This window comes from Bufo gargarizans, chromosome 3 (genome assembly GCF_014858855.1).
Source record: "Bufo gargarizans isolate SCDJY-AF-19 chromosome 3, ASM1485885v1, whole genome shotgun sequence".
NCBI classification, from domain to species: domain Eukaryota; kingdom Metazoa; phylum Chordata; class Amphibia; order Anura; family Bufonidae; genus Bufo; species Bufo gargarizans.
The window spans coordinates 403,255,897-403,269,265 of NC_058082.1; the positions used below are offsets into that span (position 1 = coordinate 403,255,897).

Here is a 13,369-nt window from a genome sequence, read left to right on the forward strand (position 1 = left end):
CAATGCATGAGCCCATAAAAAAAGGTACAGCTTTGTGCATTAGCCCTTAACAGCATTTTTTTGGCGGTCATGATTTTGCTGCCAGATGTTAAAGTTTGTTAGAAATTGTTAAAAAGTCACCATACTCAACATTAACTTTGGTGTTTTTCTGGTATTTCAGATAGTTTTTTCTAAACAAAAGACTATTTGTATTGTGTTTTTTTTTTTTCCTGGTATTTTCCCATAGACTTCAGAATATGACTTGACCAATGCCGCAAAATGCATCTTGTGCCACACAGTAAAAAAATACCACCAAAAACATGAAAAATTATTGAGGTTATATACAACTTAGGGTTGAAAAACACAGAAAACAAATAGCACATGAGGCCAAAGGGTGTAAGTTTTTTTTATGCCGTTTTTGAAGCCAAAACCTGGAGTGAATTAAAAAAAGTGGAGGTCATATCTGACTTTTTCTCCACTCCTGATCTGCACTTCAAAAACTACATAGCCGTACCCTGAAGGAAAGATATCTGCTGACCACAGATACAGAAGAAATATTTGGCATGACAAATCTTTTGCCATGCTAACGTAGTCTTATAAGGGTTACTGCACATCTTAAAAAATATCTGGAGTAATGCATAACATTATTTTAACTGTATCACTATAGGTCTTGTTACTCACCCCCTCCTGTTTCTGACTTTTATGACATTTAACCATCATAAAATCTTCTGAGACGTCTTTGAATGAAAAAAACAGATTTGGCTTTAAGACGCAACTGGATGTTATGGATGTGATGGATGCTTGTTATCCACCAAGAACATTAATTGTCTATGTCTGTAATTCCTTTATGGGAATTTCACGTAGGCAGTCAAACATATACAAAATTGCTTATGATTCATCCTTTGGTTTATGAGAGATTGGGACATTCACTAAATTTGATTGTATTCTGCAAATCATGATCTGTGGGTGTATATATACTGTAGACAGGTGACATGATTAATAGATATAGTCATAGACTTCAAGCTGTGAAGAGACCAGTAGAAAATAATTCCTACCTGAGGTCCAGAGAGACAAGCTGTTCTTGGATGCTCGGCAAAAACAATACTAAACTAATGTTGTCTCAGGCAAGGCTTGCTGGAGAAGCTAATGAGAGGAGTGTCCTATCAGATTATACAAGGGAGCAGGGACCAGGCAGACACATGTGATCTTGAAATACAAAGCTGTACAATTTAAATCTCCTTAGGTGTCCATCACGGTGTGCTGGCAGGAGACCAGAAGGTCAATGAATTTGTCCGTATGTGGTCTCAAAAGCAGCTCTCTAGTTTCTGCTCTGCCATCACAGTCTGCGCAGCCTGACATCTTTGCTTTGTGAAATCTTCTCGAGGACATAATTGTAACTGTAAAATATGAATTCATATGTTGACCTTGTCATCACCATGGCAGCAATCACATAATGTAGGCATGCCATTTTCAGGAATTTATTGGAAATTCTTACAGTCAGAACTTTAAAGTGATCATGCATAGAATGGAAATTACGTGAAAGGGATTGCGTTTGTCATTGGTAATATGATGTTAGTCAAATAGTCAAGGTTGGAACCTGAAGGGCAATGCAGTACTGCAATAAGTGCATTTGGTCAGCTGACCTAGAGACTAACTTATTGGGATTTTGCATGATCCTATAGTAGGCAAGTGTTGGACTTGCCTACTATGGGATCCCCTGTGTGGGTGGGGGGGGGGGGGGGGTATAGGTTTTAATATAATAATGTACCTTTAACACAACAGGGCCCCTAAGGTCCAGAAGACATATACTGAGCTTGGAATTTAGAAGCAATAATTTAGTACTTGTGTTTATGTTTCTTATACAATGAAATTAGACGTGGATGTATGTTCTGTTCAGATCAGATACACTACTCAAAAAAAGTTTGGGATATTTGGTTTCCACTCTAACCTTTACAGGTGAACTTAATGAGACCTTCTCTAAACTTTTGAATGTACATGTCCAGCTGTTCAGTGTTTCAGTACTTTTTGCAGAACTTGATTTTCTCTAACAAGGATCTTAACGTCAAAATTCACAACAGGTGTTTGATCGATTCCTGGTTCAATTAGAATTGGTATTTAAACAGTCCTTCTCATCATGCTGTTCACATTTTTACAATGGATCAATAGTACCTCGACATTGCGAGGCTTCAGACAGAAGTGGCTACTGAGCTTAGAGTGTCACAGAGTGTCATTAGCAGGTTGCAACAGACATACAGAGAGACTGGAAGAGTCACAGAAAGGCATAGAAGTGGACATCCTTTGGCCACATCCCATACTGTGAACAATGCCCTGCAGAACCGGATAATGAATGCCACACAACTCTAGGAACATTTAAGGGAGGTGAAAGTCACCCAAGTGTCACGCAAGATAAAACCATTTATCTCAGCGTAGTCTGCGTGCTAGATCACCTGCAAGGGTACCTGACCACAGGAGTCATCGTCTTGCATGGGCCAGGGTGATCTCCACTTGACAAGGGACCAGTGGACCTCAATGCTGTTCATTGATGAAAGTAGATTCACATTGAGTAGAAATGATGGCTGCCAACAATGTTGGAGACGTCAAGGAGAGCGCTATTCATCATCAACTGTTGTCACCAGACGAGCCTGTGGTGTTGATGTTACAGTGTGGGCAGGTGTGTCTAGTTAATACAGAACGTCCCTACACTTTGTGAGTGTTACAGTGACAAGCCCATACTACTTGAATAACATCAATAATCCCGTAATTGTGCCTCTGCATGAACAACACAGGCCTAATATTATCTTCATGGATGAAAATGTGATAGCTCATCAAGGCCGCATCATTAGGGAATGGCAGCTGGAAACTGGGGTACCTCAAATGGAGTGGCCTGCACTTTCTCCAGACCTAAATCCCATTGAAAACCTATGGAATCAGCTGAGTTGCCGTGTAGAGGCTCGTAACTCTCTACCTGAGAAGCTCAATGACCTGAGGGCCGCCCTTCAAGAAGTTTGGGATACCATGCCTCAGCAGACAATCAGCCGACTTGTAAACAGCATGAGATGTAATTGTCAAGCTATAATTAATGCTCAATGCCACATGACAAGCTATTGAGACAGTGAGATTTTTGTGGGGGTATACCCACCACTGTTTTTGGCTTTTGTTTTAATAAATTGTTTGAGGTTAGGAAATCACCATTGCATGCTTCTACATAAATGTCCTGCTTTCATCAAGAGCAGCGTATCCTGCCACCCACTGAGGGAATTCAACCCCACTCAGCTTTGCACACCTTGCGGCCACAATCCGGGTAAGAACAGATGATTATTACCACATCTTATTGCATGTGCAAAATTGCCATCTCCACCTGTGTATCTGTTGCTATTCTGATATCCTGCATGACTATGTCTGTCAACAACTTATACAGAACTGAACCCTGCACTTGGCTGGAATAGCTAGATGCAACAACATTAATTTTACCCCAGAGCATACATACTATATGCCCTTATCTGTATACGCTATGTCAGACTATAAAAAATTCACAGTAGAAAATATGTATACAATGTAGGAATATAAACTATGTATCACTGAATAATTATCCTACTTAAAACTTAACTTTTAGTCATTATTAGTTAAAAATAAGTCCCACAAAAATAATGTGTATATTTATGATAACTGCATAGGTCAGATACTATGGACTTAAGTACAATAAGACACAGGGTAAATAAGCAATCTCGTATGCTCGGATTTGGACCAGGGGTCCCACTCACGGTTTGATGATTTTTTCTTGTATGGAGATGAACCACAACAAAAGAGACGTAGTAGGAAGGTCCACAGAGATCTTGGTAAAAAGGAGTTGAGATGAAACAATTTTTCTAGTGCAGGGGAGGAGCAGGCAGGGGCTGGGGAGATAAATATCCCTACCAGGCTATTAAGATTCTGCCTAAAAGCGGAGAGGTCTCCCGCCTAAATGCGGGAGAATCACCTCCAGAGGAGGCGACCCCACTTATCGATGGCTGTCCCTGTTGTCCTATCCCTATAAAAGTTGCTCCCAGTGTCTGTACAGCCAAAAATAAAGAGATTTAGAATTCCCAACGCGTTTCCTCCAATACAAATGTGACCGGATTCATCAGGGGAAAAAAAGGAAGATGTAGATATATATAATAAAGATGTGGCACAATCGCCCTCAGCACAATGGCTCTCTACCGATAAATCCAACTGAATAATGCAGTCCAGAGATCTCTCTGCAACTGCGCCTCTATATATATGCTGAAATAAATTGACTTAACAAACATTTGATGAATTAAATACCTCATGGTGTGAGTGAAGAGCGGCGTGCGTTCCACCATCGGCCGGGCAAACCGGTAGTGCGTCATGTCGCGTGCGCCGACCGCTGCTATTGGCCGGCGGTGGAACGCAGACCGAGGATGAACCGCATGGAAACCGGAAGTATGTAATATGCACCGGAAATGACACTTGCGGGACGCTGAAGCGCATAAAGATATGCGCTCCAGGGTAAATAACTGGCGAATATATGCAGAAGATAGAGAATTACATGTAGAGATGGAGGAGAGACTATTTTATGTATAGAGATATAGTCAGTAAACATTTTATTATAATACTATCATGTAGAGCATATATAGAATTAATTTTGAAGAGGGTTGGATTGAATAGTGTGGGACACTAAATGGAAACAGGGAAGAACATTGTATTGTCAATACTTTTGACTAATAAAGTCCTAGCAACTGATAGAGGTTCCATTGAAATGTAGATATTACAAAGTAGACCTATTGCGGTCTGATGCCTTCATTTGTGTGGTCCGAAGAATAATAAACAATAGTCTTGATCAATGCAATGAGGTATATCAAGTTATCAAGAAAAATATTTTCTTATATTAATATTAATTAAACCATGACAATGAAAAGATTTTTGATGAGAGCATGGCAGAATTAATAATATATAAGACTAGATATTTAGAAGTAACGCCATTCAAAAATATTCAGATGAAGCAACTAAATGACAGAATTTCATTGAGTCCGGAGGGGCTCACAGTTTTTAGACGGTAAGTCCATTCGGACTCTTTCTGTAAGATTCTCTTGTCGAGGTCACCTCCTCTAGGGGATGGACGAATGACCTCAACAACGCAGAACTTCAGACATTTTGGATTTCCATCATGGAGATCATGCACGTGTCTAGAGATAGTAGTGTCCCTTTTGTGCCTTATATCCCCAAGGTGGTCTCCAATTCTTCTTCTGAGTTCACGTTTTGTCTTGCCGACATACTGAAGTTCACATGAACAAATACAAAGATATACTACCCCAGTCGTTTTGCAATTTGCAAAATCCCGGATATTATAGGTTTTGTTGGTGGTGTAACTTGTAAAATTTTTTGTTTGATATATGTATGGGCAGGCTATACAAGATCCGCATCGGTACGTACCCAGGGGTTTTCTATCTAGCCAAGTGCCTGTTTTTTTAGGCGCTGTGTAATGACTATGAACAAAACGGTCACCTAAAGATCTACCTCTTCTATATGTTATAGCTGGTTTTGATGGAAGTATATCATGGATATCTGGGTCCAACAGGAGCATATCCCAGTATTTTTGGAAGATATTTCTAACCTCTCTACTGCAGGTGTCATATGTCCCAATGATGCGAATAAAGTAATATCCAATGATGAAGTCAAATTCGTACTTGCACCATACCCCCAAATTGCCACCTTTTATACTATTCCGAAAATCCACAAAGGACTAAGCCCATTAAAGGGACGCCCCATCGTTGCAGGCATTAATTCCCTCACACAAAATGCGGGTATCTATATTGATAAGATCTTGAGAAATTATGTCACAGCCCTTCCCTCTTATATTAGGGATACGTCCGATCTATTGAGCAAGATAGACGGTATACATCTTGAAGATGATATCCTTATAGCCTCTATAGACGTAGAGGCTTTGTATAGTAATATCCCACATGACAAGGGACTGTGTGCCATAAATCATTTTCTCAGGAGTCGTGGTACACAATATCATGCACATAGTAATTTTGTTCTGAAACTTATGGATTTCATCCTCAGACACAATTATTTTCTTTTTGATGCCCATTTCTTCCACCAGCTCAGGGGCACGGCAATGGGGAGCGCTTGTGCCCCCACTTATGCTAACTTGTTCCTGGGCTGGTGGGAGGATACTGTAGTCTTTGCGGATGAATGTCCTTGGACGTCGAGAATAGTCTTCTGGGGCCGCTATATCGATGATATACTGATATTCTGGGGCGGCCCCAGACGACTATTCTCGGACTTTTTGGCCGATCTGAACAAGAACGACATAGGTATGCACTTCACATATGAGGTGTATGACCAAGGTCTGGCCTTTTTGGATTTATTTATCACTTTAAAGAATGGTACTATCACTACAAAGACTCACAGAAAACCTACAGCAACAAATAGCTTGCTTAGGTGGGAAAGTTATCACCCTGAAAACCTCAAATGTGGTATCCCAAAGGGGCAATATTTGCGAGTCCGCAGAAATTGCACTACCCAGAGAGATTTCTTTAGCCAAGCTAAAGACCTTAAAACCAGGTTTAACCAAAGAGGGTACCCTGATTACCCCTTACAAAGGGCCTTCAGGTCGGCCTTGAGTAAAAACAGAACGGATCTTTTGTCACCTAACCCCAAAAAAACAGATACGGATTCCATCTTTCGCATCATTGGGACATATGACACCTGCAGTAGAGAGGTTAGAAATATCTTCCAAAAATACTGGGATATGCTCCTGTTGGACCCAGATATCCATGATATACTTCCATCAAAACCAGCTATAACATATAGAAGAGGTAGATCTTTAGGTGACCGTTTTGTTCATAGTCATTACACAGCGCCTAAAAAAACAGGCACTTGGCTAGATAGAAAACCCCTGGGTACGTACCGATGCGGATCTTGTATAGCCTGCCCATACATATATCAAACAAAAAATTTTACAAGTTACACCACCAACAAAACCTATAATATCCGGGATTTTGCAAATTGCAAAACGACTGGGGTAGTATATCTTTGTATTTGTTCATGTGAACTTCAGTATGTCGGCAAGACAAAACGTGAACTCAGAAGAAGAATTGGAGACCACCTTGGGGATATAAGGCACAAAAGGGACACTACTATCTCTAGACACGTGCATGATCTCCATGATGGAAATCCAAAATGTCTGAAGTTCTGCGTTGTTGAGGTCATTCGTCCATCCCCTAGAGGAGGTGACCTCGACAAGAGAATCTTACAGAAAGAGTCCGAATGGACTTACCGTCTAAAAACTGTGAGCCCCTCCGGACTCAATGAAATTCTGTCATTTAGTTGCTTCATCTGAATATTTTTGAATGGCGTTACTTCTAAATATCTAGTCTTATATATTATTAATTCTGCCATGCTCTCATCAAAAATCTTTTCATTGTCATGGTTTAATTAATATTAATATAAGAAAATATTTTTCTTGATAACTTGATATACCTCATTGCATTGATCAAGACTATTGTTTATTATTCTTCGGACCACACAAATGAAGGCATCAGACCGCAATAGGTCTACTTTGTAATATCTACATTTCAATGGAACCTCTATCAGTTGCTAGGACTTTATTAGTCAAAAGTATTGACAATACAATGTTCTTCCCTGTTTCCATTTAGTGTCCCACACTATTCAATCCAACCCTCTTCAAAATTAATTCTATATATGCTCTACATGATAGTATTATAATAAAATGTTTACTGACTATATCTCTATACATAAAATAGTCTCTCCTCCATCTCTACATGTAATTCTCTATCTTCTGCATATATTCGCCAGTTATTTACCCTGGAGCGCATATCTTTATGCGCTTCAGCGTCCCGCAAGTGTCATTTCCGGTGCATATTACATACTTCCGGTTTCCATGCGGTTCATCCTCGGTCTGCGTTCCACCGCCGGCCAATAGCAGCGGTCGGCGCACGCGACATGACGCACTACCGGTTTGCCCGGCCGATGGTGGAACGCACGCCGCTCTTCACTCACACCATGAGGTATTTAATTCATCAAATGTTTGTTAAGTCAATTTATTTCAGCATATATATAGAGGCGCAGTTGCAGAGAGATCTCTGGACTGCATTATTCAGTTGGATTTATCGGTAGAGAGCCATTGTGCTGAGGGCGATTGTGCCACATCTTTATTATATATATCTACATCTTCCTTTTTTTTCCCCTGATGAATCCGGTCACATTTGTATTGGAGGAAACGCGTTGGGAATTCTAAATCTCTTTATTTTTGGCTGTACAGACACTGGGAGCAACTTTTATAGGGATAGGACAACAGGGACAGCCATCGATAAGTGGGGTCGCCTCCTCTGGAGGTGATTCTCCCGCATTTAGGCGGGAGACCTCTCCGCTTTTAGGCAGAATCTTAATAGCCTGGTAGGGATATTTATCTCCCCAGCCCCTGCCTGCTCCTCCCCTGCACTAGAAAAATCGTTTCATCTCAACTCCTTTTTACCAAGATCTCTGTGGACCTTCCTACTACGTCTCTTTTGTTGTGGTTCATCTCCATACAAGAAAAAATCATCAAACCGTGAGTGGGACCCCTGGTCCAAATCCGAGCATACGAGATTGCTTATTTACCCTGTGTCTTATTGTACTTAAGTCCATAGTATCTGACCTATGCAGTTATCATAAATATACACATTATTTTTGTGGGACTTATTTTTAACTAATAATGACTAAAAGTTAAGTTTTAAGTAGGATAATTATTCAGTGATACATATGTCAGACTATACATTGATATGTCCTGATATGTCTTTGCTACATTTACCATTTGGATACTGCATGGGGCTAGACCAGCCAGATGCAAGAACAGAGTTTCAGTTCCAGAGTACACGTATTACAGGGATCCGCTATTTTGTGCCATATCAGAATTTGCTTTTGATTCCTTAATTCCACCAACTACTGCCTATTACCCCACCTAAATTGGATTGAACACGGAACGATTCACCACAGAACAAACCCACGACCTAAGCCACCTACCCACCACGGATAACCCCGATGGAGATGATCCCACAGGATCCCCAGATGACAGACGACGTTCTCTTGACATGCTATATCGACATGATTTCCTCTTTTGTACACATTTTATCGATATGTTATGTGCTGTCTGTCTATTCCGCACCTATTTGTAACACTATATACAGTGTACAAATTTTTTCTTAAACAAATCAAATATTGTAAACTTGAATGCACATGTATTGTGATTACCGTACACGTATTTATTGTGATACTTTATATGCCCTTCCAGTTACACTGAAGAAGGCTATTCAGCCGAAAACGTTTTTTGACTGGAACCGCACTAAATAAAGCTTTATACTGAAACTCAAAGTGGAGTACAGGAGTCCTTCTATATTACATGTCCTACTTTCATGATATAATATCACTATAGCGTGAACTTTTTACCTTTTCCATACATTTCACCTGAAAGCCAAATATCCCTAACTTTTTGTGAGTAATGTAGTTGGTGGGTGATCAGAATAATTTGCTCTGGTGGGCCTGAGGAATACCTGTCCGACACTACAACAGGTCAAATAAGAATTAGAATAATCAGAAGTCTCAAACATTACGATTGCTAGATAGTGGTTCCCTTTGCAGTTCTTGTACCTAGCGCCTCAATAATACAATATCCATTTATTATGAGGAAAAAATAGCAATATACTACATTTTCAATAAATAACATAAAACTGTCAAATGTTATTGCATTTCATGAAAGCGAGAGACAGACAAACAGTTATAATGCCATATCATCAAAATGTATCAATGTTTTCCCATTATGCCTTTGGGAAATAGCACTGCTTTAAAGAATTGAAATGGATTAGAAAAAAAAAATCTTCTTCAGCAGAGCTGTAATACCAGCCATGGAACTTGGACATGAGTGGCGCTGTTTCCAGAAAAAGTAGCAGCACCTTTTATTTTCTATTTTCCAACAACAATCTCTTGCAACTCTTCATTTTATTTATTTAGTATAGAATCAGAATAACCTAACACCAGGTTAAAGTGAAGAGCTTACCGCCTCTACATATATAGTAGTGCGGCAGTAAGCTAAAGTTTAAAATACAGGCCTAATGTGATAAACCAGAGCTTCTCTATCCATTGCCACTGACACTGAAATTCTATACTAACCTTTAGGGTCCATTCACATGTCCGCAACTGTTTTGTGGTCCACAAATTTTGTGGTCCACGGACTATAAGGGTCCGTTCACACATCCGCAAAATGGGTCCACATCCGTTCCGCAATTTTGCAGAATGGGTGCAGACTAGAGTTGAGCGAACACCTGGATGTTCGGGTTCGAGAAGTTCGGCCGAACATCCCGGAAATGTTCGGGTTCGGGATCCGAACCCGATCCGAACTTCGTCCCGAACCCGAACCCCATTGAAGTCAATGGGGACCCGAACTTTTCGGCACTAAAAAGGCTGTAAAACAGCCCAGGAAAGAGCTAGAGGGCTGCAAAAGGCAGCAACATGTAGGTAAATCCCCTGCAAACAAATGTGGATAGGGAAATGAATAAAAATAAAAATTAAATAAATAAAAATTAACCAAAATCAATTGGAGAGAGGTTCCATAGCAGAGAATCTGGCTTCCCGTCACCCACCACTGGAACAGTCCATTCTCAGATATTTAGGCCCCGGCACCCAGGCAGAGGAGAGAGGTCCCGTAACAGAGAATCTGTCTTCATGTCAGCAGAGAATTAGTCTGCATGTCATAGCAGAGAATGAGGCTTCACGTCAGCCACCACTGCAACAGTCCATTGGCATATATTTAGGCCCAGCACCCAGGCAGAGGAGAGAGGTCCCGTAACAGACAATCTGGCTTCATGTCAGCAGAGAATCAGTCTGCATGTCATAGCAGAGAATCAGGCTTCACGTCACCCACCACTGCAACAGTCCATTGTCATAAATTTAGGCCCAGCACTAGTGTTGAGCGGCATGTCCCATATTCGAATTCGCGAAATTTTGTGAATATTCGAAAGAATATTCGTAAAATATTCGCGATTATTCAAATTCGTTATTATTTCGCATATGCGATAATTCGAATTTTCGCATCGCATAATACATATGCTATGCAAAATTCACATGTGCGCTAATGAAATCGCCTTACGAAGATTCGCAACTCAATTCAATCACTAATGTATGAATGCAATGCCCTTTGCCTCTGTTCTGGGACAAGTGTAGATATTCGCATGTGCGCTAATAAAATCGCCTTACGAAGATTCGCACCTCAATCACTTTCTAGGGAATGTGAGACTTTTGGGAATCAATCGAGATACAGTGGGGGGTGATGACAGTAGTTGACAGAGTACAGATCAATGTAATCTGTAAGGTGGAAAGTAAAATAAAAAATACGAATTTTCGTTAATCAAATTTTACGAAGTTCTACGTATTCGCGAATATGGTGCTATACTATATGAATGCACAGGCCTTTGCCTCTCTGTTCTGGGGACAAGTGTAGATATTTGCATTTGCGTTAATAAAATCGCCTTACGAAGATTCGCAGCTCAATTCAATCACTAATGTATGAATGCAAAGCCCTTTGCCTCTGTTCTGGGACAAGTGTAGATATTCGCATGTGCGCTAATAAAATCGCCTTACGAAGATTCGCAACTCAATTCACTAATGTATGAATGCAAAGCCCTTTGCCTCTGTTCTGGGACGTGCCGATATTCGCATGTGCGCTAATAAAATCGCCTTACGAAGATTCGCGCCTCAATCACTTTCTAGGCAATGTGAGTAAGATCTGAGCTGTTGGACCTTTGGGAAACAATCAATTATATGTGTACTGTAATTTTGTGGGGGGGGGAAAAAACAAAAACGAATATTCGTTTTTACGAATATATAGCACTATATTCGAAATATTCGCGAAATCGCGAAGTTGCGATATTCGCGAAAAAAATTTGCTTTTCGAATATTCGCGCTCAACACTACCCAGCACCCAGGCAGAGGAGAGAGGTCCCGTAACAGACAATCTGGCTTCATGTCAGCAGAGAATCAGTCTGCATGTCATAGCAGAGAATGAGGCTTCACGTCAGCCACCACTGCAACAGTCCATTGGCATATATTTAGGCCCAGCACCCAGGCAGAGGAGAGAGGTCCCGTAACAGACAATCTGGCTTCATGTCAGCAGAGAATCAGTCTTCATATCATAGCAGAGAATCAGGCTTCACGTCACCCACCACTGTAAGAGTCCATTTTCATAAATTTAGGCCCAGCACACAGGCAGAGGAGAGAGGTCCCGTAACAGAGGATCTGGCTTCATGTCAGCAGAGAATCAGTCTGCATGTCATAGCAGAGAATCAGGCTTCACATCACCCAACATTGGAACAGTCCATTGGCATATATTTAGGCCCCGGCACCCAGACAGAGGAGAGGTTCATTCAACTTTGGGTAGCCTCGCAATATAATGGTAAAATGAAAATAAAAATAGGATTGAATGAGGAAGTGCCCTGGAGTCCAATAATATATGGTTAAGGGGAGGTAGTTAATGTCTAATCTGGACAAGGGACGGACAGATCCTGTGGGATCCATGCCTGGTTCATTTTTATGAACGTCAGCTTGTCCACATTGGCTGTAGACAGGCGGCTGCGTTTGAGGCCTAGTATTTAGGCGCTGGGTGACCGGTATGGATTTAGTGACAGAATTAGACTTGGAAATGCACAGAAGCGTGTGTGTGTGAAGTTATTCTGAATGACCCAATGTGCACCTTCAATATTATATACCCTTTTAGGGATAGATTTCAAATAGCTCTGATATAGCAGAAACCACTAAATTATGAAATTGCTAAATTGGGAATTGTACTTCAACCCAGAACAAAAAATGTGCTTTGACGGACACTAAATATCTTGCCCAGCAACAACAGTACAGCGGTGGGTAACGAGAGATTTAGAGGGAATTAAATTTGAGGCCTAGTATTTAGGCGCTGGGTCACCGGTATGGATTTAGTGACAGAATTAGACTTGGAAATGCACAGAAGCGTGTGTGTGAAGTTATTCTGAATGACCCAATGTGCACCTTCAATATTATATACCCTTTTTGGGATAGATTTCAAATAGCTCTGATATAGCAGGAACCACTAAATTATGAAATTGCTAAATTGGGAATTGTACTTCAACCCAGAACAAAAATGTGCTTTGACGGGCACTAAATAACTTTCCCAGCTACAACAGGACAACGGTAACGAGAGATTTAGAGGGATTTAAATTTGAGGCCTAGTATTTAGGCGCTGGGTGACAGGTATGGGTTTAGTGACAGAATTAGACTTGGAAATACACAGTAGCGGGTGTGTGTGAAGTTATTCTGAATGACCCTATGTGCACCTTCAATATTATATACCCTTTTAGGGATAGAT

General features: G+C 40.7%; 1 protein-coding gene across 3 annotated transcripts in view; it reads right to left on the bottom strand.

Annotated features, from left to right (window-relative positions):
- The window catches only part of CAMK1G (calcium/calmodulin dependent protein kinase IG), a 189,012-nt gene that overhangs the window by 44,983 nt on the left and 130,660 nt on the right, over positions 1-13,369 (bottom strand). The window contains exons 1-2 of one of the 3 annotated variants that reach the window (XM_044286003.1): positions 1,035-1,163; positions 661-716 (exon numbers count right to left, since the gene is read on the bottom strand). The exons of the other annotated variants lie outside the window; for them this stretch is intronic. The gene's annotated coding sequence lies outside the window, so the exon portion shown is untranslated. Of the gene's footprint in view, positions 1-660; positions 717-1,034; positions 1,164-13,369 lie in introns of those variants that run through there. 3 annotated transcript variants of the gene reach the window in all.